General features: G+C 36.3%; 1 protein-coding gene across 2 annotated transcripts in view; it reads right to left on the reverse strand.

The window, feature by feature from the left end:
• CHD1 (chromodomain helicase DNA binding protein 1) overlaps nt 1-26157 on the reverse strand; it is an 80007-nt gene extending 53850 nt beyond the window's left edge. For both annotated transcript variants that reach the window (XM_036020586.1, XM_028515270.2), the window contains exons 1-5: nt 25673-26157; nt 23436-23627; nt 3860-4061; nt 2798-2914; nt 905-966 (exon numbers count right to left, since the gene is read on the reverse strand). The gene's annotated coding sequence lies outside the window, so the exon portion shown is untranslated. The remainder of the gene's footprint in view (nt 1-904; nt 967-2797; nt 2915-3859; nt 4062-23435; nt 23628-25672) is intronic.
• Nucleotides 26158-27590: the final 1433 nt, after the last annotated feature.

Consider the following 27590-nt stretch of genomic DNA (forward strand, 5'->3'; position numbering starts at 1 on the left):
TCAAAAACACAACAGGGAAACAAGTTCTTTTTTATCTTGAAATCTTTTCAGAGTTTACACATGAAGATTAGCAAGAGACAGAATATATGAAAAATTCCCCATTTTATATTTTTATAATATTAATTATGACTTTTATATCCAAGAAAGTCTATTTATCATCCCCATTACTTGCTTTTTAAAATATTCTTTGCTTGCACCCAAGATGAGTTTAGAAATTACTAATTCAGGGGAAAAGTTGCATTAACTGATGAGATACAGTAGTTGAAAACGCACTTAGTAAACCGGAAGACAGATCTGAGAAAATTAGATTATAGCATAGCAATAAAGGGACAGAAAACATGATACAACAGGATTCCTGGAGGACGGGATAGATGATCCAACTGATATGTACAACATATACAATCCAAGACAAATATAACATTTATATCTATTAATAGTACCAGACTTACAAAAAATGTCCAGATATATAATGACTAAATTTTCAGAAACTTAAAAAAAGATACAAGTCTTCATATTAAAGATGCATAAGATCAAGTGCATAAAGTGGAATAACAAACTCAAAGCTAGATGCACCAAAGTGAAAGCATGAAATATCAAAGAAAACTGAAAAATAAGAGACAATAGAAAAATGTTTTGGAAAAAATGAAAGAAAAAACTCAGACAATCTAGGTATCTCAACTGAGAATCTGAGGTACTCTTAACATTTTCTAGGTCAAGTTCTTTAGGACATTAGTGTTGAGTTCCTAAATGAGTTCTATAGAGTAAGTAAATTTCATGTGCAGATGAATAGTGTAATTTATTATATAAATACACTTTTGACAACAATTTCTAAAAGAAAGAAATACAGAATCATAAGGATTTTCCTAATATGAGAGTAAGTAATCAGTTGAATAAAATGACATACTCTTTATGCTTTTTCCTTTTGACCTCACTCGTGTCATCAGAATCTTCACTGCTAGAAGAATCCTGTAGAAAAAATACATAAACAAAGTTAATGTTATTAATGATTGCAATTTAACCATCACATACATTTTTGCTGGTCATTTTTTTTGCTGAACTATTTAAAGTTCACCTTGCTAATAACAGTAACTGTAAACCTCTTTTTCCCCATGTTGTTGTTCTTTATACTGTTAGTGCATAAGTGATTAGTAACATTTTTACTCGAATTTATAATATAACCACTGAAATTAGGTATATATCACAATGTCAGCATTTTGTACAAAACTTGAAAACCTATCATCTCTGTTACATACAAAGGAGCCCCCAAAAAACTGTAGGCTGATTTCTCAACAGAGTCTTGAAACCCAAAAGAGAAGAAACTGAAGAAGTTCATCACCACCACACCTGTATTACAAGAAATGTTAAAGGAACTTCTTTAAGAAAAAAAAAAGATAAAAAGTTTAAATAAAATGGTAATCACTAAATATCTATCAATAGCTGCTTTAAATGGAAATGGATGGATTGCTCCAATCAAAAGACATAGGACAGCTATACAGAGACAAAAATAAGATCCTTACATATGCTGCCTACCAGAGACCCACTTCAGGTCAAAAGACACTCACACAGACTGAATGTAAACAGATGGAAAATGATATTCCATGCAAATGGAAAAAAAAAAAAGCTGGGGTAGCAGTACTTGTAACAAACAAAGCAGACTTTAAAAATAAAGGCTATCAAAAGAGACAAAAAAGAACATTTCATATACAATAGCCAAGGTATGGAACCAACCTAAGTATCCATCAATAAACAATTGGATAAAGAAGATGAGGGATATATGAAAAACAGAATATTAACCATAAAAAAGAATGAAATCTTACCATTTGCAACAACATGGATGGACCTAGAGAGTATTATGCTAAATAAATCAGACAGAGAAAGACAAATATATAATTCCACTTACTATGTGGAACCTAAAAAAATACCAAAATAAATGAATAATAAAAACAGAAATAAACTCATACATACAAAGAACAAACTGACAGTTGTCAGATGGGAGCAAGGTTAGAGGGCTGGGAGAAAAAGGTGAAGGAATTAAGAAGTACCAAGTAGCAATTACAAAATAGTCATGAGGTTGAAAAATACAGCAAAGGGAATATAGTCAGTAATATAATAACAATGCATGGTGCCAGGTGGGTACTAAACTTTTCGGGGGGACCACTTTGTAAGTATATAAATGTCTAACCATTATGCTGTACAACTGATGCTAATATAATATTGAAAGTCAAGTGTAATTGGAAAAAAAAATCAATTAAGTTTGAAAATCATTATTATTGCCTAGTATGGCCTCAAAAAAATCATACTCTCAGAATTTTACTATTTTTCTTTCCTATTAGGCAGGTTTTGAAACAGTTCTTAAAACACACATGCATATGTGCTCACATCTACACAGGAACTATACTGTTCATAGCTGCTGCCTATTCTTTTAAAAATGTTGAGAATTCTGTTAATATTCTATACAAATAAGACTTAAAGAGTATATTATTTCTTCATTCATGTATGTGTACACACATATACATATGTCTTTGTGTAGTGCATTTTTCTAGAATTCACATTTAGGTTATTTCCAGTTTGCTTTGATGAGCAAATGCACATAAATTTCCATTAATTTAGATTAATCCCTAAAAGTACAATTATTAGATAAAATATGTCTGTGTTTCAAGATTTTGATATACATAATCAAATTTATCTTGTATCCTTTCAAACACATGTTTCTAATAATTTCGTAAGTATCTACTTACTTCAATGATTGGGCATCATACCTACTTTTGAAATAGTAGCTTTCATAATGACAACTCACCTCTTCTGATCCACTATTAGATGAAGCTTGATGTGTTGTGCTGCTGCTGTTGCTGCTGCTTCTTGAGCATTGCCAGATCTCTGAACAGCCAGAATACTAGGGTCTAGATTTCCAAAACTGTAATAGAAATGTGAACGAGTGAAGGATAAAGTTTTGCAAAAACTGAAAAGAGGTTTTTTATTGAAAAGCAGCATCAACATTTTGACTGCCTCCAAATAATAAAGACAATCTTCCTTAGATTTATATGTAATATTAGTGAAATATAATTAAAATGTTGAGCTTTACTTATATATAAAAATTTATGCAAGCTTCATAGACAATATTAATCAACATATTCTTTGGTGTTACAAATATAACTTTCAAAAACAAAGTGATAATTAATGAGACACCAGTGTTACTCAAAGTGGTTTTCCTATTCTTTTTAACTGGTATGAGGTGAACACAAAAGAACTTAATCAGAATGCAAATCAACTACTATACTAAGCAGCTTTTTTTATAGCAATATTTTCTCAATGAAGAAAGTTATGCATTGACTTATATTTCTGGTGCAAGCATCCTATGACTGGTACATTGGTCTAAGCATCTTAAGATTGGTACTCTAAGTAACACTACTTTATGCTATCATGAGGTGTAGACAAGTTTATTAAATCTTGTAGTAGCTTTGACAAACCAAATGTCCCTTAGCCTATTCTACCAAGTAAGTGTCTTCAAGGAAGCAGTCTTCTGCTACTAGCAATAAAGTGTCTCCTTGAAGATCCTGAAAGTAGAGATCAGACACTGTAGGATTAACAAAAATATCTCACAAAGCCTTGACACTGAATATTTATGAAACTCAGTTTTCACCTAAGAAAGAGGTTGAAAAGATCTTGTGTGTGTTTATTTTGTACTTGCTGTTTCATAGTTACAGATTCTGAGCCAATTATCCCACAGATATTTAACCACAACTGAGAATCACTGAAAGTAAATTTTAATGTATAAAATTAATGTTTTCTAAAAATTCTATTAAGAGTGCTGTAAGTCAATGTCATAAATCTACCTTTCATTGGATACTTTATTTATTACCTCAGCTCCATCAACTTTTGGTGGTTTTGCTTGAACTTTGTTCTCTCGGGATGTGTCTGACTCAGACTCTGACTGACTGCCCGATTCAGATCCAGAGTCGGAGTCACTGCTACCTGACTGGCTACTGCTCCCATCACTAGTGCTTCCAGAACTTGAACCAGATCCGGAGCCTGAAGCAGACCCAGAATCATCATCCGACTGGCTGTAATTTAAAAGGAAACACATTTCAAACAAAATTCATTAGGAAATTAATCTTTCTTAAAAAGTCAGCTGAAAACCCCAAATCACTAAACTTTATTTCATATTTCAAGTTTCTATAGCCAAACAAATAGAAAAGGAATTAATGGTAATCTATAGTAGTAACTGACAGGGTTAACAGATTTTGTAGTTTGGGCCAAAAGATAAGCAATCAGATCATAATCGTTTTACAAGATAATGAGCGTATTCTATTAAGTACAGAATCCTGGGCTAAAAACTTGGAAAGTTTAAGTCAAGGAATATCCTTAAAAGGCTAGTTAGCTATAGTAAATACAGACATGTGAAAAAAAGTTAAAAAATGTGTTGAAAATTCTCATAGTAACAGGTAGAAAAGAAACTTGTAATTTCTACTTGTTTTCAAGTTTGTATCTATAGTTTATCATTCCAGGGAAGTGTGATTTATTATAACTAGACTATGATAAAATACAATGTACTAAAAAATAAAACCAGTAATTGCTTCTCTAAGAAAACCATTGACGCTGTCATGACTCCACAGTAATACATCTGAAATAATAGTAAATTCTCACAATCTTGCCTTTCCTAACACACATGTGAAAGCAATTTACAGTTAAATGAGAAACTATCATTTTCCCAATTACTAATTTTCAGTCAGGGGAAGCCTACATATGGTCTGAACTAAACAGTTGATTGTGTAGATTACTATTATTCCCAAGGCTATTTGTTCACATGGTGCTCATATCTGAATTGTTGAAAACCAGGGACTAAAATTTTTGATACACATGGTAGGCAGCTTTTTTATGTGATTTCATCTGGCTTTATGAGAAACAACAGGTAATGCAGTTTTAGCTACAGAAAAACTCATTCTGCAAGTCTTCTGCTGTAGTTTTCAGAAAAACCACCAGATGGAGGTATTACTCTATGAAAACAGACTTCAATATTAAAAGCAATTCCTTTCTAAAAGTCTTTCCTCCTGTTTAAGAGCAAGGAATTAATAGTTTCTACATGGGAACACAGACATAAAAGTTTGCAAGATTTTTTATTCCAAAAGTGAGATATAAACTAAAATGCAAACAAATACGCTTAATGCAAATATATACATATTTTTAAAATCTAGTGGAATATTTTTCTTCATAGAAATAGTAAACAAAAATTTGCTTCCCAAAAAGGACTATGATATAAAAATTATTTTTGCCACAATTTCTACCCACTGGCCATAATGGTTCTGAGGTCCAAAAACAGCACAGTGCCCTTTCATTAAATAAACAAATAACAAAAATTTTTCCATATTGTACTTGGGTCCCTTGAGGGAAATTTCAGCAAGAGTACTACAGAAGGTATTTTTCCTTATACACAATTTCATTTTTCCTTTTAACCTGACAGATAAAGAGATATCTACTTATTCAATAAACTTAACTAAGAACTACCACATTAGGTACTAAAAAGATTGAGATAAGACAGTCCTTACTATCATGTCAACCAATAAATACCATTATGTGCTATATTGAAGATAATGGATCCAGGTTTATGGGGAGCACTGAAGACATAGCCAAGTTTGGTACAGTAATAGTGGAAACATTTAGAAGAAGGCAGAGTTGAACTAATTCTTTAGGAAAGAGTAACTAGGCAGAGGTGTATCACTTTAACTGCTTATAAGCTTCTTGTGGGTCCTGTTTATTTTTTGCAGAGTCTCTACCACAGTAACTTCTACAGGTGACTATTCAACAAATACGTGAAAAGTAGACAGATGAAGGAATAAGTGAACATGGGGGCAATCATGGATCTATCTTCCTAATTACACCTTGATTAGCCATTAATATGGACAACTAGTCAAATTTCTTGTTAGCAGGTATAGTTCTGGCTGGAGATGAAGGCAAAACAGCCTGAACCTAGGCTATTCTAACGGTATAGGTTTATTACAGAATGTCTTTACCTTAGATATTAGAAGTATGAAGTATTTATTTTATTTAGTTCTTAGTAGAAATGAAAAACAGGAATATCAAATATGTAGTCATCGAATGATCTCCAGGATCCAGTTAGAACCCCCTCCAAACAAAACAGTTGTTTATAGTTAGCTTCCTTTGTATAAGGGAAAAACATTCATACATATTTGGTTATACTTAAAAAACAACAACACAAGAATGGTAGCATAAATCAACATTAAGTTAAAAATGACTACCTACAGAAGGAGGGAGGGAAGGGTGTAGAAAGAACATGGACTGATATAAGTCATGAGCTTTTGAATCATGTCAATGTTTTACATAATTCATTTTTTAAATTACTAAAATTGAAAGAAAACTATATACAGGTTGGGGGAGCAAAGATCTATATTCAAACAAAATTTTGCACTAAAAGTTTTCCTAATAAAGTAATTATATTTCAGCCCATGTTGCAAATGCTCTTCTAGAATAAAAGTCTGATCATGGTGTAACTTTCTTTTATAAATCAAAGTGTTTCTGTAACAAAGTTCAAACACCCATGAAGGCATTCAGGAATTGGTCTCAGACAGTTTCCTACTTAAAGCCCTTAGTTCTAGTAGTGGCAAACTACTTATAATTCTCTGAGAGCAAGTTTCTCTTCCCACTTCCTGCTTTTGCAAAATTATTTCTCTCTACCCAGCCGACTACATAATTTCTACCTGAGCCTCACTTCACAGGTACTTCTCCAATAAATATATCCTGACTCCATTCTCAACCCAACATTAAATCAGGTATCCTTTAGCACTCCCTAAATATCCTATCCATACTGCTATCTACACATACTACATGGTGAAACACCATGTAATAATCACTGTAATTTTGTTTTCTTTTGCTTTATTGGTATCCTATACCTTTGATATTCTATCATGTTCTAAAGCACTGGACTTTCACTTGTTGCCCTTTCTATACTGAGCACTAAAGAACTCCCTATGTTTGATGGGTATGTGGATATATACAAAAACAAACAAAAGATATATGAGTTCTGTCCAGAAGGTATCCAGTCCAATAATATGAAAAATAGAGACAATTTATTGAAGATACAACATACAAGAAACATTGTATGTAGGACAATGATTCCTCAGTTCCCTTCAAAGTAGGCACCTTGGGACCTCTCACAGTTCCAATCGCCATCAGCTGGCCTATTTTATTTTCCTGAATTTAACTGGTGGTCTGAAATCTCTTCCCTTTCAAAGGTGATTTTAGTTTTGGGAAAAGCCAGAAGTTGCAGGACGCCAAATCTGGGGTATAAGGGGGCTAAGTCTCCTGGGTGATTTGTCGCCCTGCACTTCTGGCTTTTCCCAAAACTAAATCATCTTTGAATGGGAAAAGGTTTCAGACTGTCAATGAGATTCAGGGAAATACAACAAGGCAGCTGACAGTGATTCCAACATTGGATTTTGCAGTGTATTAGAAGAGATACTGGGAGAACTGTGTGAGATCCCAAGGTACCTACTTGAAGGGAACTGGAGGCATCATTGTCCTATGTACACTGTTTTTTTTGTATCGTGTATCTTCTTCAATAAATGTCTATTTTTCATATTACATGGCTGGATACCGTGTGTGTATGTGTGTGTGTGTGTACAGAAAAAGAGGTGCCTAACTCAGCATGCCATCTTCTTTTCTTTAATAACAGAAATTCCAGTATTATGGTCACTCAGTATAAAAGTGTATAGCACAAACTCCCTGCAACTAAGTGTGGCTATTAGCTTAAGTTCTGACAAATAAGATACAAGCAGAAAAAAGTTGTACTTCCCAGAAGACTGTTCAATGGGGGCTAAGCTAAGAGTACTCCTTTTTTTTTGCTCTTCTGGATTTGCCTTCGGAGTTTGCAACTAACAGGGGAAAAAATTGAAAAAAAGCACTCAAATTTAACGTCTGCACAGGTTCTTACAGAGGCCAATACTTTTCCCCCAATATTCCTGTGGTTATTATAAGCCATTGTTCTTAATGATTTAAGTGACCAGAAAAAAAATTAACATTCTGTTCAATAAAACATATAATCCATTTTTAAATTGTTTTTTAAAGTTAAATTTTCAGGTACTTTATGATGCAGCTATCGTCATGAGTTCCATATAACTAAAATGTTACAATTCTTTATCTATGGATTAGATTAGAGAAATGCTTCTCAAACTCTAACCAACATCAAAATTACCATCCTTCTCCATTTTTTAAATTGAATATGCCTGGGCTCTATTCTATATACCTGTGAAGGCAGCAGCCCTATGGCTGATCTTGAGAGTTTTAATGGCTTACTTTTGTTCTTAGGATAAAATGACTAAAATCTGATCACTGCCTACCTCTCCAATTTCATCTTAAAGCCATTCATCTATCTCTATTCTGCACCCTAGCTTGACTTCCTTTAGCTATTGAGTTTGCCATACGTTCTTACTTCATACCTTGGTGTGAAACAGGTCCCCATATCTGGAAAGCTTGTTAGTCCCCACCCCACCTCGTCCCTCATACTCCTATTCTATTCATCCTTCACTTCTTGAATGGAGCTTTTCCTAGACTTCCGCTCCCAGACTATGTAAGACACCTAGCAGGATGTCTGGCACTTAAATAAAACACCCTTGTGTTCATACTAACAACTGTATCCCTACTTTCTAGCACTTTATTGGACAGACTCAGAAATATACAAGTATAATGTATACAAGTATACATTATTTGTGAATTAATAAATGGTTAGTACTACCTCCTTTCTGCTTTTTTGTTTTATAAACATCATAAGCCTAAGTCCTTCATATAAACGTTCTTGTTCTTCCTGGTTTCTTTGCCTCTCTATTTTTTTTTTTTGTTACTTTTGTTTTTTTCTTTGCCTCTCTATTTTGTTCTTTTGTGTTTTTTTTCCCCTCAAAGTCATCTAATTTTGAATCTTGGGGTAGGGGAAGCAGTGCTGAGAAGCTTCTTTTAAATAATCAAGCTGGAAACACTGGGTCTACTTACCACATGGTCACGACTGTCTATTAGTAAGTAGCACTGGTTCCTTTAAATGAGGTACATGATCTCCAATTCACCTGTTGTCCCCCACCTCCCCTACCCACAAGGTCTTATACCTGGAGAGCTTCATTCAATTATGTTATCTGCTTGGCCCTTATGGCCCTTTCCTTCATTTATACCAGTTAAGACAAAATTTAAAATAGCTCTTCACAGGCTTCAAAATATTTCATACTCTATTCCATTTTATCCTCACAACAACAAAAATGTCTTTGTAGGCATATATGTGGAGTTTTTCTAGACCCTCTGTAGAAGAGGCAACCCTCCCAGGGTCCCAGCTTTAAGGACACATAATTCTGTAATCAAATACTTAATTCCAACCCCAACCCCAATCTCCTGTCATGAGGGCCTATATTCCTCCAAATCCCCTGTGCTATCATGTTTGTTCAATCTTACTGCTCTGACTTTGAGATCTCTTTTGTTCTTGGCATGTGAAAGCTTTCCCTCAAGTTCAGCCATGCACCTACTTTTTTCCCCTTTGCTCTGTTTACTTAGCATTTCAGATGTTTATATGTAGGAAGGAGTCTATATTAGTTCAGCCCAGAATATGGCAGAATAAGCAATCTCTGTTTTCTGTACCCAACTCAACTTTGAGCTAAAAAAAAAAAAACAAAAAAAAACAAACCCACAAAAAACAAAAAAAACACTAAGACCTGTACTGGATACATGAGAATAATGTATTCTCAATATATAAAGATTCTTCTATATTACAAGTATTCTTTGCCTTGTCACAGGAATTGGAAACTAGTCTGCAATAGAACTAAAGGAAGAATGAATAACCTTCTAAGAAAATGGTAGCAATGGGCAGGTGCTTTCCTTACCAGCAGATCGCCAACAGAAAAAAACTGGCCCTGATTAATCTTGGAATAGATAAAAAGTAGTCAAGAAAATGATACTGGGGTGGGTATAAAAGTACTGAAGAGAAATGAAAAGAACATCTCAAACAGTAGTACTAAAAGACTGCATATTTAAACATATGTATATAGACTACCTGTTATATCAATGATTTCTCATTTTAATTCTTTTAAATAATGTATCAATTTACTTACTTTTGTCCCTAGAAAGGTTTTTTTTTCTAGTTTATGCCATTTCCAGAATACTTTCTTATTTTTTTAAACAAGTACATGGATTAAGACTGGGAAGGAGAGGAAGGAATGCTATAGCATAGATTAGTAGAAGGTAAACAGATTTTCCACAGAAATATAATAGAAAACCAGTGCTGTGTGACTGACAAATATACTCGCTAATACATACACAATCAAAAAATTGTATTTACTATTCTAAAGCACAAGAGAATTTATACTATACTAAATTCTCGTTTAATGCCTTCTCCCTTCTCCCCCTTAACTACTAAAGTGTCAATGCCATTAAAAAGGACTTCTTGGGGGAGTTTTGGAAAGATTTAAAACAAATTTTACTGTTGACACTATTACACATATCCCCTATGTCCCCCCTCCTTTTCCCTCTTCCACCAAGCACCCCCCCACTCCTGTCTTCACCACTTTATTGTCTGTATCCATGGGCTTTGCATATATGTTCCTCAGCTAATTTCTTCCAGTCCCCCCAACACACACTCCCTCCCGAGAATACTTTTTAATAAGACACTTGTGGAGAAAATTCAGAGCTCACTTGATGGTGTTCTGAAGTTCAAGCTGGACTTATTTCCTCCTAGCATTCTAGCCCTTTCTTGTCATTGTAATTATATTTATACTGATATAACCATGAGTCTCAGGTTTCTGCCACATGGAAATAATAAACATACTTAAGGATTACTGTAAGATTAAAAGATGTAAAGTATACTGTCTGAAATACAGGCGTTCAACATCAATACCTATTAGAAAACTTTTTTTTAAACATTTTTTTTCATGAGTTCAAGATCAGAATCATTGTATCAAAGTTTGGCTTAAGTGTTTTTTGGACTACCTTAAATATAAATACATAAAAGTTTATGAATAAAACCTACACAGCCCTGGCCAGGTGACCCGGTTGACGCATCACCCCATACACTATAAGGCTGTGGGTTTGATTTCCTGTCAGAGAATATACCTAGGTTGCAGGTTCAATCCCTAGTCAGGGAGCACATGGGAGACAACTGATCAATGTTTCTCTCTCTCTCTCTCTCTTCCTCTCTAAAATCAATAAAAGCATATCCTTGGGTAAGGATTAAAAACAAAAACCCTATAAATATACTAAAATTTCAAAACAAATTTTAGTAAAAAAATTAAGATATGGTAATTACTACCTGGTGCTCTGTGCCAGACATTGGGTTTCCCTTAATTCTTTCATTTTTATACAATAAACACACAACAGAGGCCCACAGAAGGCTAAATGAGGAAAACAAATACCAATACCATAAGTGTACAAATTATGAGTACATATGAAGAACTGAAAGAAAATTCAGAAAAATTAAGTCCCTAAGTTTTAGTATGACAGGATTAATTATTTTGAAATAAGATTCCTTTATGCTTGTACTATATATATGTTGTCTACTTGCCCTTCCCCACTCATCCAGTATCCATCGTTTGCTTTTTATTGATACATAACTGTCCCTTAGGTTTTCAGTGGCATCCATCCATTCAGCTGTAGATTTCCCAGAATCTCTTTTAGCTAGGTATGGCCATGTTAACAGAATGTGGCCAATGAGAGATGGCTGGAAGTGATATGGAATTTCAACGTGATAGCCTTCAAAATGAAGTGGCTCGCCTTAAATCCTCCACATTCCCATATTTTTCCTACTACTGGAGCAAATAGAACCCATATGTTAAAGATACGAAGCTGTCCCACTAGCCAGAGTACCTGGATAACCTCATGTATTACAGCTCACTTCCCTGAAATTGAAAAACTGTATTTGAGCCCAAGTGTTTTGAGATCTCTAATATATCTGGGGAAAATCAGATTTACAGTTGTAGGGAAAATAATACAGCAATCAATGAGCAATAATACAAGAATAAACTGTTTTGCATTCTTACGATTGTAAACCTACTTTTGCCCCACCCTATATATAGAACCTTAATTGATTCTCCAATACACTATGTTCCTATAATAAAAATTTTTGAAAGAACAAGTTTTGTACATATATTATTTGAATTCATTTGCTCATCTCTCCAACTAAACAAGTACTATGCAAGAATTTCTAGTAGGAACAAAATGCAGTGGCAAAAGTAAAACTTCTGAGAATTAATGATATAAAAATGGATCAATTACTGATTGATAAAGTGGAGTTGAGGGATATAGAACAGAAGCAAAGCTTTATGGAAAGAGTGATTTTAGAGCTCGGTATTGGTGGTGTAGCCCACAGTTTTCCCTCTGGAGAACATTCCTCTCAGAAGCAACTGATAAAACTTCCTACTCTTTACTAAAAATATCAAACCCTTTGTTTAACCTTCTCCAGTTTCTCCAGGCACAGGTCACTGTTCCATCCCATGTGCTCATAATATTTTGTTGATGCTATTAATAATTCCCTCATAATATTACAATTATTTTTATATCAGTATCTCTCCTCTTACTACACTCTGAAATTCATTAAATCAGGGCCTTTATTTTTGTTTTTTTATAGACCACAATCCACTTTAACAAAACTAGAAAAATAATATGGAAATTAATAGGCATTAAGTAAATAATTACAATTTAAAAAGTGAATTAGTGGCCAAAGGCAACGGCTTTCAGATTTTTTGGCTATGACTTATATAATGTATATTTTTAGATTATGATGCAGTATACATGGTTGTGTGAATATGCAAACCTAATGAAAGTTTAATGAAACAATACTCCAAAAGAACAGTGTATTTTCTTTCTTTTTAAAATCCTCACCGAAGGACACTTGTTTTTTCATTGCTTTCATAGAGAGGAAGGGAGTGAGAGAAACATAGGTGTGAGAGAGAAACAACCAGTGGTTGCCTCCCCTATATGCTGGGACAATGATCACATGAATCTAGACCTTGGATTGCGCATGTCCAGACTGGGGATCTAATCTGCAATCTCGGTATGTGCACCCTGATAGGAAATCGATCAAACCTATACATAACCTTTGCTTATGGGATGATGCTCCAACCAACTGAACCACACGAGCCAGGGCAAGAAATGTATTTTCTATTCTAGTTTACCTTATTTGTTTCAATTAAAAAATATCTGATCATGATCCTCTAATGTATTACAACTCACTATTTAAAATATATTAGCCTAGACCAATCATTTAGAAAATGAGAAGGGTTCAGTTAGCTAGATGATGACCTAGATCAGACCTAGATCAGATATATTTAAAATTATATTAAAATTTGTTATACACTTTATCGTTAAGTACAAACCATAAAATAACTATAAAGATTATAAAAGATGGAGAAAATCCATAAAGTATCTATCTACCTGTATGGTTCTGAAAACCAGTTAGTGTCACTGCTTTTTAGGGACTGAAAACAAATATAACAGTTTCTTTTAGTATTATAAATTACCATTCTGAGATAAAAATTCTATTACAAAGTAAACTTTCTTAAAGTACAGTATAATTCTATCATCTTAAAGTCTCTAATTAAATGAGACTAAAATTGCTACAAATATATACTAAAAGGGGTAGGTAACATTTAGCATGACTGTTTAAGATTTAGTCATGTTACTTTCAAGTAAAGGCAGTAAATTCAAAAGTTTCTGTAGTAAGTATTCAAAATAAGATGTGAAACAAGGGCTATATGCATATATACTTGAAAGTCACTGATAATAATAGTTCCACAAAATACATTAAATTTGTTACACTATCAATAACAAGATAAATCTCAAATTATATAACTTATAATTACAACACGTAGGTAAACTTGATAATGTTAACTTCTTCTTCATTGGTATTACCTATCACATGGATGTCTAATACATGTACAAATTATGATGTTTCAAAATAATCTTTAAAATAATTGAGTAGGAGGGATAGTAGTAGGTAGACTTTAGAAATTAAACTAGATTGGCCATGAGATGAAATATGCTATGTTAAAGCTAGGTAATATGTACATGAGGGTTCTTTTTACTGTTGTCACGACTTTTGCACATGCCTGAAATTATCTGTAGTCTTAACATGGCACAAATAAAATATGTCTACATTTAAAAATTCAATTTTAAAGAGACTCATTAATTTGCTTTGAAAATATTTATATGCTTTTAAAATTAATGAATACTGTCACAACCCCCGCCCCACAAAATTCCCAGTACTATGTGCTTACTTTCTAACAAAATTATCACAGTCTTGCACATACCCTTGGGAGTGTGCTGCACATAAGAACAACCTCCATGCTGATTAGTGTGGCTTGGTTGGGCGTCATCACTTGCCAGTTTGATACCTGGTCAGGGCATATGCCTGGGTAGCAGGTTTGGTCCTGGCTGGGGCACCATATGAGAGGCAACCAATCAGTTTCTCCTCACATTGATGCTTTTCTTTCTCTCTTTCTCCCTCCTTTTCCCTCTCTCTAAAAATAAGCAAAATCTAAAAACTAAACAAAAACCTCCCTCCATGCCTGGCCAAATGGCTCAGTTGATGGAACCCATACACCAAATTTGCAGGTTCAATCCCTGGTCAGGGCACACACCTAGGTTGAGGGTTTGATCCCAGGTCAGGGCACATATGGGAGGCAACAAATCAATGTTACTCATTAACATTCATGTTTCCCTTTCCTTCTCCCCCCACCAACCACATCCTCCCTCCCCTCTCTCTAAAATCAATAAACATACCCTAGGGTGATTAAAAAAACAAAAAAAAAAAACTCCCACTACTGTGAGTCACATAGCAAAATAAGTTAATCATGTAGTATAGTATGACTGGAATAAGCTACTGAATGCTAGGCCAATCCTTCTGCATAAATAATGCTAAACTGAATAAAGAGAGATCACATGTATTTTTAGTACTCAAGTACAGCTAGTTATAATTCTTCTTTTCTTATAAAATTTCCTTTCCTATCCAACTTTTATTTATAATACAAAATTTAGTCACATAACTGGGAATACTGCAGTAGTTGCATCACATGGCAATCATATATAATCTACCACAAGGACAAAACAAGAATAGCCTTCTTGAGGGAATTTAGACTGTAACTCCACTTCACCAATGGCATCATTCCTTTATGTAAACTCTTCAGAGTGATATTATTGCCTTCTAACATCATTTTTCCTGAGTATAAAAATTACTTTTTGCCTAAGCCTGTCAAAATACCTCACCTTATAAAAGCTTCATTGCCAGGACTTTTAATACACACAATATTTAAGATTACCAGGGTTTAAATGCTCTCTAAAATAATTTTTATAAGACTTCATCCTGATATTGGGCTTGATGCAGAAATTAACCATCTGTCTTATGATCAAACTTCTCTGTCTCCTACATTTGAACTGCTGCAGACTGTATCTCTCTGTACCATATCCACCTGATGCTAAAAATAATTAAGGCTTAGGTCTCTTTCTTGATTATAAATTAGTAACAAGAATCTCAAATTTTAGCATTTCAAGGATAATCTATCACGTAGTACTATAGTTGCTCAGTCATCTAAATCAGCAATTTCTAACCAGTGTGCCCAAGAATTTTTAAAACCTGCAATATCAGACTATTTAGTCAGGGAAACTGACCTCTTTTCCCTTAGGTTGTCAAATTAGAAAATGACAACAGCCAACACAATAGCTGTCCAAGATAATGAGTGAAAATACCTATTTTTTTTTTTTGGTCAGATCAGCAAAACATGTATTTTTTGATGTGCCACAGATTTTTAGTAATTAGTTTATGCGTACCATGAGATGAAAAAGGTTAGAATTACTATCTAAATTAAATAACTATTTGAGGACACAGAATTGTATTTATGAAAACAGCAACTGGCCCTGGCTGGCGTAGCTCAGTGGATTGAGCACGGGCTGGGAACCAAAGTGTCCCAGGTTCGATTCCCAGCCAGGTACATTCCTGCGTTGCAGGCCATAACCCCAGCAACCACACATTGAAGTTTCTCTGTCTCTCTCTCTCTATCTCCCCCCTTCCCTCTCTAAAAAAAAAATAATAAATAATAATCTTAAAAAAAAAAACCCAACTGGAGAGATGTAAATAGCTACTGTGAATGGTTTACATTAAGAAAAGAGCTCCCCACTATTTGTGTGCCTTATGCCTCAACTCTGAGACACTGTTGACAGTGGATCCCAGAAGCCAGTACTGTTTAGCCAACTTTGAATGTCTTCTGTATTTTAATCTCAATAATTTAGATCTCACTTAATCTACGCACACTAAAGAACTTTTGAATGCAGTTTAACATTTATTTAAAGTTGACTTTTTGAGTAGCAGTCACCTCACATATAGTGGCAATACACTCTTAAATATAAACAGTCATGTTCTTAGTTCTTCATAGAAGAACTTGATTCTGGAACACAGATCCTCAAGTCTCTCCCTAAAACCAGTGCTTCTGAGCAGTCCATTCACACGGGTAATACACTCCTGTGGGTATCTCTCAATACATGTAGCATTTATTCAGCTACACTTTCTTTCTTCTTTCCCCCCTGGGAGTAAAATACAAAACTTCAGCATAACACTGAATAAACTCCAGGGAAAAGAACCACAAAGGTAGGATGTCTAACACTTCTCTTTATTAGGGAACCTGTACTTCTTTACTGGGGACTAAGCCTCTGTAAAAACCTTCCTCTTCATCAATCTTCTAAATACATACCACTTGTTCTTCCTTTCTTTACAAACTATTGTTTCTCATCATTTTTTAAGATTACAAAAGTTAAGAGCTCAATAAAAAACTTCCATACATAGCTCATTACATTACTCCAGTAATGAGCCCGATCTGATTTTCTTTCACCTGCATACTATATGGCCCCATAAATTTGAATCCTTTCTTGATTGTATATTAAACCAGCTACTCCATTATCTCCTCTATCTCATAATAATCTTTCTTCAAGTTAATTTATAATTCTAAGTAAGGCAAGATACTGAGTGATTCCAGTGATAGCTTCATATACATGCCAAGAATTTAGTATGCATGCAAATTTCATGGGAATCTTGTTAAAATGAAAACTCTGCTTCAGTAGACCTGGTACACACAGGGGTACTTTTAGGATAAATGGATCTTCTATACAGTACTGGGGTGAAGAATAAATGATTCTATGTATTTGTCAAAACCCAAAAACTATGTTTCACAGAATAAATGCAATACACGCAAGTTAAAAAAAAAAACAATCCATGTGACTGAGGATCCCAGGATGGAAGAATGCAAGTGATTAACATATGAATCTAACTTCCTTATGTATTTATGATACAACCATACTGAAAGGAGAAATAGGGAAGAATGAAGATAACCTGAGTAACTTGGGAAAACAGTTTTTTGACTAGAAACTGTAAGTCTACCTATAACAACAGCAACTGTACACTGTACATAAACATTATATCTAGTTGGTAAATTCTTGCAGTATTGCCTAAAAATCTGAAATTGCTTTACTTGTATACTGAGGTTGAAATGCACAGATGGTGAGAGCCAGCTTTCCTTCCATTGGAGATGGGTGTTATAAAAGGGCAAGAAAGAAAGTTTAGGATGAATCCTGTAGAACAGGATTTTGGAGACATCTGCACAAACTCATGTTTACCTTACACAGATAGATGGACAGATACAGAAACTACAGATCTGTAGATACACATGGTTCAGTGTAGATACCTATTATTACCTAGCTGTCTGCTTTATCTGCTCAAAGGGCCCAGAAGCAGTGATACCTGAATAGCAACAAACATAACCAGCACTCAGATCTTGGTTTCTAATACCCTTTTCTCCAACAAAAGGAATCAGTGTTTTCTGGAGAAATGGTTGATTCTAGGGCAAAAGGATATTAGTAAAAAGACATCAGAAGCCAACTCGAAAAAGAGCTCCCAATGGGCAAGCCTAGAACAATGTGAACAACAAAATAAACAATTTATTGGATTACAACCCAAAGTATAAAATACATATACATAAATCCATGCTTATATAAATAAATGACTGAATAAATGGAGAAGAAATGACTTCTGTACAGAAGAGTTCCACTTAACATATAGATATTCCCTCATAACAGATGTTAATCTCACTCCTACCCCCACCCACTTGAGAGTAGGCTAAACAGAATGACATGCTTCAGAAAAGGAATACAGTATGGAAAAAATCTGGCACATACTAACTTGGCTAAGTAATGAAAGTTAACATCATCAGTATGCCATGTAGATATTACGCTCCCCATACAATGTGACTAGAAGAGCACTTTTCTCTGTGATACTCTTTCTAAAACTGAGAACCCTAGCTTATCCTAGTAGAACATTAGACAAATCCAAATTAGAAGACATACTACATACCTGGACAGTACTTCTCAATACTGATAAGAAGTCAGAGAAGACTTAGAAACTCTCGCAGACCAGAGGACACTGGGGAGAGTTGACAATTAAATACAACATGGTACTCTGGATTAAATCCTGGAACAGTAAAGAGCAAATCAATGGAAAAACCAATGAATCCCATAAAGTCTAGAATTTAGTTAATGGTTTTTTCAAGAAAAATTTTAAATATGACTATAAATTAGGTTTCCCCTCTGGCAAATGGGAATCATCAATACTGCAACATAACAGGAGTTTTGTGAAGGTGAAATCTAAGAAATCCATGTAATGCACAGTGTACTACATGTGTTATGCCTGCCTCAAAGTAAGAACTCAGTAATTACTGGTTGCCATCATTACTGTTTCTTGAGAAAGGATATATACCCCCCTCTTGCAGGCATGGCCTATGATACCATTTTTATGGGGTTCCCAGAAAATAAAAAGCATAATAATAGCATCAATAACAACAATAAAAGAAAATGTGGCAAGGTGCTTAATGACTCCAGGCAAAGAGCTGCACATATATATAAAATTTAATATGAAAAGAAATCACTTGGGAATCCATTGAAAAAGATTCTGATCTGGTTAGTCTGAAGTGGGGCCCAAGGTTGTATATTTTAAACAAGCTCCTAGGTGATACCAATGCTGCTGGTCCAAGGACAACTGGAGCTGCAACTATTATATTTCCATATGTTTTTAAATTATCCATAACAAATCTAAAACAAAATGTTTTCTCCATCTATTTTTTATCTTTTGACCACAAGGAAATACCCTTATTTTTAAATACAGAACTGTACCAGATGTAACCCACCAGTGATCAAGATCTTAATAAGCAACCACTTAGGCAACATTAAAATGAGACAACTACATGTTAATGTTTGTCCATATTATCTCATGCCTATGGAGACAAAATGTCTTTGAGAGTCAAGTCATATACAATTTTCTTATCCATACCAATTAAAAGTCTGAATACTCTACAGACCCAAACTAACCACAATCCTAGGAAATTCTGTGGAATTTTTAATTTAGTAAATTCTGAGCAAGAGTAACCTATTACTTAAGCTCCTGCTTAACTTTGAGTTTTGAAAGCCTAAGAAATGATCTTAGACGATGATCTTAGATTCAGGAGCATACAAAAATATTTGAAGAAATAAAAAATTAACATGAGATGCAGAAAGCACACACTCAACTGAGAAATAGAAATGAACAAAACATGAGATGAAATTTCCTGTGGCTATTAACTTTCCTGCAATTAACATCACAGGAAATTTTAAAAACTAGTTTTCTTAATCAATGATTTCTAGCCATTCTACCTTTGGATTTCACATTTTCCTATCTTCCTCAAAATATTTCTTAGCACAAGTTTTTGAAATTTAAGAATGAACATTTTTTTTTTTTTCTCTGAGGTAACTGCAAAGTAAGCTCAGGAAAACATTTTGATTGGCACTGCACCTTTAAAAATTGTTCAAATTCACTTAGTGAAAGAAACAGATTCTGATGGCAAGAAATCTTTCTAGCATGTGTACACACAAATGCAGCATTTCCAAAACAGGTGTACCATAGTAATATTCAACGTAAACTGTGTATCACAGAGCAAATGTAATACATCCAAGTTTGAAACAGTTAGATGGCGAAAAATGTATCCTGTGTTCAATTTAACTTTGACTTGGTTTTCCTTAAACTTAACATGTCATTTAGACTGTTGGGCTTCTCAAAGCCATTAAAAGTCTTAAGACTGAATTTCTATAAAGGAGATTTTCATTTAGACATTTCCATTGATCCATTTCCTACTAACTGCCTACACTAAATTACTTTAAAAGTTGAGATCTAAAGATTCTCGAAGCCTAAAACATAATTAAAATATTTTATATAAGCCAAGGAAATGTAAGTGCAATATACACACCTCTAAGTAAATATAAAATTTACACACACACATATTAAAAATCATATAAATATATTAAGGTAAGCATTGTTAATACTATAAAATTTGTAATGAAATCAAATGAAAAGAATTCTAAGAATCAGGTCAATGAATCTCAATTACCAGCTATATATTAATTCTAAATGACTAAGAACATTATCACACATCACCAACAGCGCTCTCTCTATAAGAACTTTTAAGAGTAAAATATATAATTACAGTGATTCAAACAAATTCTCAAATTTACATGGACAAACTTACATTATTGAAAATTTAATCTACAGGCAAACAGAGTTTTTTCTGAGTATTAAGCATGTCTATCAATCATTCAAAAATCAGCAAAACGTGACTATATCTATTTCTGGTCTTTACCCATAAACCTACTTCTGAAGTATATCATCATTCAAGTTAACTTAAAAATTAAAAAATGTCTAACTAGGATTAGAAAAACTTGGTTGCAAATAACATATATCCACACAGGTTGAAACTGATGCTTTCAAATCTTCCAATAGTATCTTTAGAAAACTTGAGTTCAATGATATAATAAACTTTGTGCTGAGCTGAAACTGATGTACAGGTGCATCCTGACCCAATTTCTTAGTAAATAACTTTCTAAATTGACAGTTATAGCATGGCCAAAGAGACAATTTCCTGCACGTATTCTTCCTTTCTGTTAATGGTTAGAGAACTTTCTATGTGGAAAAAAATCACAATATTTTTTAGTAGAAAGCTAATTATACCAACCTCAAATGCTAAATGGCCTTTCTTAATTCTAATTCATTTCACAAATTTCCACAAAGGAAAAAGAAAATCTGAAGCAAAATACATTAAAAATTCTAGCAATAAAAAGCAAATTTACAATGTATACACATTTTCCAAACAGAAATATTTCTTCATGTATCACTCTATATTAATATTCATAGTTAGGGTAACTTCTGTTTTTTGCAAGAAAATCCCTGTATCTATAAAGTTCACCTCATTTTGTAAAAACTAGATACGATCTCCCTTCTCTGTACTGCCTTGTTATGAAAGCTTGGGCAATGGTGGAGGCTGTGCTGGGGGGTGGGGGGGGGTAGAACCTGAGGGTTAGTAACAATGACAGCAGAGCAACGGAAAAGGATAGCAAAACAGCAGTAAGGAAGAAAATGAAAGTAGAAGGTCTTCCTTCTGATAAACACCAAGGCAGTTTTAAGAACTAGATCACATTTCTCAGGACATAAAACTTGTATGGGTGAAATAATGACTCAGAATAACTGGGGATATGGTTTGTAGTTATTTAAAATAAGTGTGCATTGTGAAAGATTAACTAAATTGATTTGTGGGGTTTTTTTTTTTTTTTACCTATACTATCAAATTTCACTTACTACCGTGTTTCCTTTTGCTTTAGATATGGCCAGAATATATAAAAAAATTACTCGAACAGATCAGAATATAACAGATCTCTTGCTCACAAGAATCCCATTCTATTTTGTGGGCAGCATGGTTCCTATGCTTCCTCTAGATATTTTACCTATTAACTATCTCACTGCTCACTGAGGAAGACAATGTAGACAATGTGATTTTCCTACTCACTGACTATAGTCAATATACCTGTAGAGACTGAATCAAAGCTGAGATTCAAGTCTTGTAAGTTAGCCTCTCAATTCTGATGATTCTAGTCTAACTGTTGTCTAAAACATTATTATACTTTGTAAATTAAGTGGTAAGATGAAACTTCAAAATCACTCAGTAATGAAATCATTCAGAGAACTAGATAGTACAAAAGATGGTGTCAACTTAGGTTTTGTAACTCCTGAACCTGTACTTGTTCAACTAAACCATGCTACTTTCCATAACTGCTCCTTTTTCACATTTTTATTATACAGTCTGCCTGTAAAAGCTGATAAATTAAAGAATAGCCAGCATGACCAGAAGCTTGGGAAAAATCCAAGCCTCTAACACACACAAACTGCCTCATTGTCTATCCAACATTTTTCTGAAATTCTCCTAACTGCCAAAACTTTCCTGTTTCTTGTCCATCACTACAGTTAATGTTTCAGTTGTGTATTATCCTATGTTACATAAATATGCCAATTATAAAAGCAAATATTGAGTACACATTATATTAGGAAACTGCTTTAAGCCCTTTATGTGTAGCATCTCAATCCTTAACTTTAAATAATATAAATACTGTAATCCCCATTTTATAAGTGCAAAAATCAAGCCTCAAAAGTTAAATAATTTGCCCTTATTCACACAGCTAATAAGTAGAAGTGGGATAAGTAATCAGGCATTCTGATTCCAAGGTCCATATTCCCGATCTCCACATGATAGGTGGATAACTAATGGATTTTATTAGTAATGTGGCAGATAACTCAAACTCTGAGGTCTACAAAAAAATTTAGGACTTCGTACTTCAAAAGATTCTTATATGTTAAAATAGCTTACATAAACTGCATCTTCTTTGCAAAGTCATTGCATAAGAACCTTTAACGTATATGTAATGAAAACTCAAATGTGAAAAACAAAGTGCCGGTGGGGGGCGGCGGATTCCCCTGCTGTAATACTTTTAACAAATGTCCAGATCAGCAATGTCTAAAGTAACTTTCTGCAGTGACAGAAATGTTTTCTGTCTGTACTGTCTGTTTGTGGTAACCACTAGCCAAAGTGACTACTTAGCATTGGAAATGTGTCTAGGTGAATGAGAACTAAACTTTGAATATTTTGGTACATTTTAATTAGTCAATTTAAATAAGCCACACATGGCTAGTGGCTACTATGTATTGGACAGTACAGGTGAGAATACATAAGTCCAGAAAAAAGGTGAGTATAGACCTTCTACTGCTTTCATCTGGAGAGACAATTTTAGTGTCTCCTTTTTTTACTTGCTCTAGCTCTATTAGTCCAAACATTATAAACATCCAAAGAGACAATTTCTATAAATTCTGCTTTGTGTATCTAAAAGGAAAAAAAATGATTAAAATCTATATGAGTAAACAAAGTTTTATATATTAGAAACTTTTTACTTTTCACTATTTGGATAGCTAAGAGAATCTGAATTTGAAAAATTCTGTCACCTATCAGGAAAACTAAAAGAATCACAACATTTTCAATTCTCTTCATAAATACTTGATAGTAAGTGCTTACCTTGATTCTCCACTACTGTTCTAAACTTTCTTCATCCTGTGTCCATTCATTGTAAATATCACAAGTTTTGAAATGAAATATAAATCTTCCCAGTTTGCAAGATGAATATAAATACTGACTCCTCCTTGAATATCAAAATTCAGATAAATTTTCTTCACATTAACAGGTTTCCTGGGACCCTTTTTGATTCACCTAAAATATATATATATATAAAGACATTAAGAAAATTTCCTGAGAAAAAAATAAAAAGTCTACAAAGCACTTAAACAAATCTATCTAAGCCACTAGATCAGAGGGCATAAAGAAGGGGTAGAGGTCTTTACTCAAAACACCTAGGCTTCTATTAACTACATTCCTGACTACTTACTATAATTTAGCATACCACTGCTTCTTTTTGACAGAAGAAATTAAAATATTTGTGGAGTGATAAAACTTTTAGTCTAATTGCAACTGTATAGCAATATATATGTAATAGATAACTAAAGCAAAGTGGTGGCATGTAACATATACATATACCCCAAGAATAGAAAAATGGAGTCTTATTAAATACCTGGTCAAACAAATAAAGGGGGGAAAGGTTACCCTTAATAGAGCAGTAATACCTATCATCAGGAACTTCATATACTTGAGTTTGAGTCAGGGAAAATTCTGAAAATGCTCACATAAAACCAGAATAAAAGTGTATCATATAATCTCAAAATGTATGGGTCAAAAAAAATATGTTCTTTCCCAAGTAAACCGACAGTGAAGTGAAAAAAAATATTTACTCAGTTTGGACTTGCAGAGATTCCATTTTTTTAAAAAAGGTAATAAAATATATACTATGATTGGGGCAAAGAATCATGGCTCAAGACACAGCATTTCTACCTTTCAAGATATCAGCACAACACTGGAGAGTCACCTACAAGCCATCCACGAATAAACAAAGGAGATCTCTGGCAGGGGAGGGAGAGGAAGAAGCGGGGGAAGGAGACGTCAGATCCTTCCCCAGCCAGAAAGTACCGAGACAGCCGACTGAGAGCGGAGCTGTCCTTCGACCTCAGCAAAGACAATTCACTCCTACGATGATTTCCACTCCACAAAAAAAAAAAAAAAAAAAGCGGGGGGGGGGGGTGGATAAACCGTTGCCAACTCAATCTAGATCAAGAAAACTCTGCATCTAGATCAAGATTTTCATTCTCCAAAGACTACAGTCCAGTACACTTTGCAAGAACTGGTTATCCAAAAAGTAACTATACCCTGCAACATTGACTCCTGATGTTAACTATTCATCCTAACTAGTCAAAGAGCTTCACTACTAAAGTGTTAAAAATCTAGGTACTCTAACAAACTGCCTCTTTCCCGCTAAGTCCCTCTTCGTAGGGAAAGTTCACTCCTCGTTTCGTTCCTTCCTTTTCACCTTCCTTTCGCCCCTCAAAATGGCTTTCTCTGTATAATGTAACTTCCTTTTCCCCCCTCATCTTCCTTCTCTGAGTAAGTCCTCTGAGACCCTTTTCACAACCACAAGTTCTAAAGATGCAAGCACATGCACCTCTCTCCAGCCTTTCAAGCGTCTTAACAATGACTCTTCCCTAAATCGTTAAACCTCTACAATTTCTTCGGTGTCCCGTCTTTTAACAGTTGCTTTGATTCCTCTAAGTTTTCGACCCAGTACTCGAAAGGAGAGTGAAAACCCTCCCTCTTCTCTCCACCGCAACTCCGCCGCTATCAGCCTCTCACCCTAACCGAACCACCCCACCCCGCCCCCGCCCGCGGGCCTCGAAAGCCTCCATCCCAGTCCCGGAGTCCCTCTTCCCGCCTCAAACTTCTCGCAGACCCGCCCCGCGCCCTCCCAGGCTCGCTTGGGCCACCGCCCCCTCCCCCTCCCCGCCGCTCCCCACGTGCAGGGAGCCCGGGTAGCTGTGGGACCGACGTACCAACCAAATGCTCAATGCTTGAGCCTCGCGGCTTTCCCCTCGCGGCCCCGACAAGCCCTTGCTGAGGAGGCCCGAGATCAACCGCCAAGCTGCCTGCCCGGCCGGCCCGAAGATGCGCTTCGCGGCGCCGGCCTGCGCTCGCCACAAACACGCCCCCTGCGCGCCGAGCCCGTCCGCCACCGCCGTCCGCTGCTGAGCCACCCTGGCCTTCGCCCGGAGTCCAGCCGTTCGGCCGCCGCCCGGCCACCGCGCCGCCTCCACCCTCCGGCCGGTTCCCGTCTCCCCGCCACATCCTGACCCGCCCGCCGCCTCCTTTCTTACCGGTTAGCGTGCAGGATTCGCGGGGCGGAGAAAGCCGACTCGGATCGGCGGCCTCTCCTGCGCCTGGCCCGAGGTCTCTTCAGCCTAGAGAGTCCTCACGCTTCGGGTGCCTCGGGGTTAGCAGGAGTCCGTGAAGGGGAGGGGGAAGGGGAAGGACGCAGAAGGGAAGGGGAAGCCCCGACCGGCGGCACCAAGCGCGATCCCCTACGGAGCTGATCCAACAATCAATTCATTATTGAAGCACCAACGGAGAGGGCAGCAAGATCGAGAAGTAATCAGCCGTCGTCGTCGTCGCCCCGGCGGCCACGCGCGCGCTCCCGCTCCCGCCGCTTATCGGCTCCCAGCAGCCGCCATGACGCCGAGAGAACGAGCGCAACCGTCTCGGTCGTAGCCGCTTCTACCGCCACAGCCACCGAGGTCGCGGTCGCCTCCGCCTCCCGCGCGACGTAAGCTCCTCGGCTCACTCCCCTTCCCCACTCTGCGCGAGGCTGGCTGGCGGGCGAGCGAGCGGGCGCGAGCACGCCGAACCCCTCCAACTAGAACGCGGGCGGTGGGAGGGGTAGGTTGGTGGAGTTGTTGGGCGTAGGAAGAAAACGATTGGTTCCGAGAACAGGCGACGTGAGAGTGCGCGCACGCGCGCTAATGGGAGCGCGCACGCCCTCTGCGCGGAGGCCGCCGGACTCTGACCAAGGCTCTGGGCCGCCGATTCTTGCTTGGGCACCCTCCCTTAGCGGCTCTGAGTTGAGTTCCGGGAAGTGGGAGCTGCAGGCTCGCTCCGTGCGGGTATGGACAGTATTCAGGACGGTTGCGCAAGGACCACAAGGCTGAGAGACTGAGAAGGGACGGGGACGTAGGGAGGTGGGGAGATGCTGAAGAATAAGATGGGGTACGGGTAGCCGCGGAAAGGGCACACTGGATTAGTTGGAGGGGCCGAGGGAGGTCCTGTCGCCCAGAACTCGCCCGGGTCTGGGTGCCGGCTGGAGGGGGTGGGGAGGGGCCTGCTGCGTCACACCAGGCAGCCTGGGAACTGAACTGTTGGGCAATTGTGGTCACCTACCGCCTCTTACGCACAGGTGACAAGTAACAGAGGCTCCCTCGTGGGCTTAATGCCCCCGCGTGGGCGGGGCAGAAAATAGAGACCTACTTGTTGACATCCTGTGCCGCTTTTTGATTCAATTGTGGGCAGCTCAAGCCTGGTTCAGGAAGAAAACAGAAAAAAAAAACTTTTACAACCTTTCTAGGTTCCTTTCCTGGAGGGCGGGGTGGAGCTGGCAGTGCAGAATCGCAACAAAAAAGCAATTCGAAGGACGTTAGTAACTGTCTCAGTTTAAGGGGCTGCAGTTTAGTTGACAGTTTCTTTCATAACTGAGGCCTCAGACACAGTCCTTTAGAAATGTCAAAGGAAACACTGTCTTTTCACGACATGGTGATGTCCTGCTTCACTCCTTTTGAAAGCGTTTTTTAATTAAAAATCCCTTACACTTCATTATTTTTCTGATCCACATAATCTTGAATCACTCGAAATTTTTGAAACTTTCTAATCTCATTTTTCAGGTATTTGATTTGATGTAAAGGCCCACCTTATAAGTCAGTTGAGTTTGAATGTGGTAACTGCATTCCAAAGTAATTCTTTCAGCATGTGAGAAATAGTCAAGTTTTCTAAAAATTTGGTTCAAAGCTTTGAAAAAAGACCTCAAAACACAAATGTGTGTTATATGCAAGGGTATCTTCACCTTGGGACATAGGGAAAAGCAAACAGGTACACATGGTCTACTAAAAAATGTATGTCTGTGATCAACAAATAATGCAACAAAATGAAAAACTACTATACTTTGCAAAATGATCTGTACTCAGCCTCTTTTTTTTTTTTTCTTTCCTTTTCCCCAAGTTATCAGCTATACTGCTGGGATGTGAGGAA

Source organism: Phyllostomus discolor, chromosome 3, assembly GCF_004126475.2.
Source record: "Phyllostomus discolor isolate MPI-MPIP mPhyDis1 chromosome 3, mPhyDis1.pri.v3, whole genome shotgun sequence".
Taxonomy (NCBI): Eukaryota; Metazoa; Chordata; class Mammalia; order Chiroptera; family Phyllostomidae; genus Phyllostomus; species Phyllostomus discolor.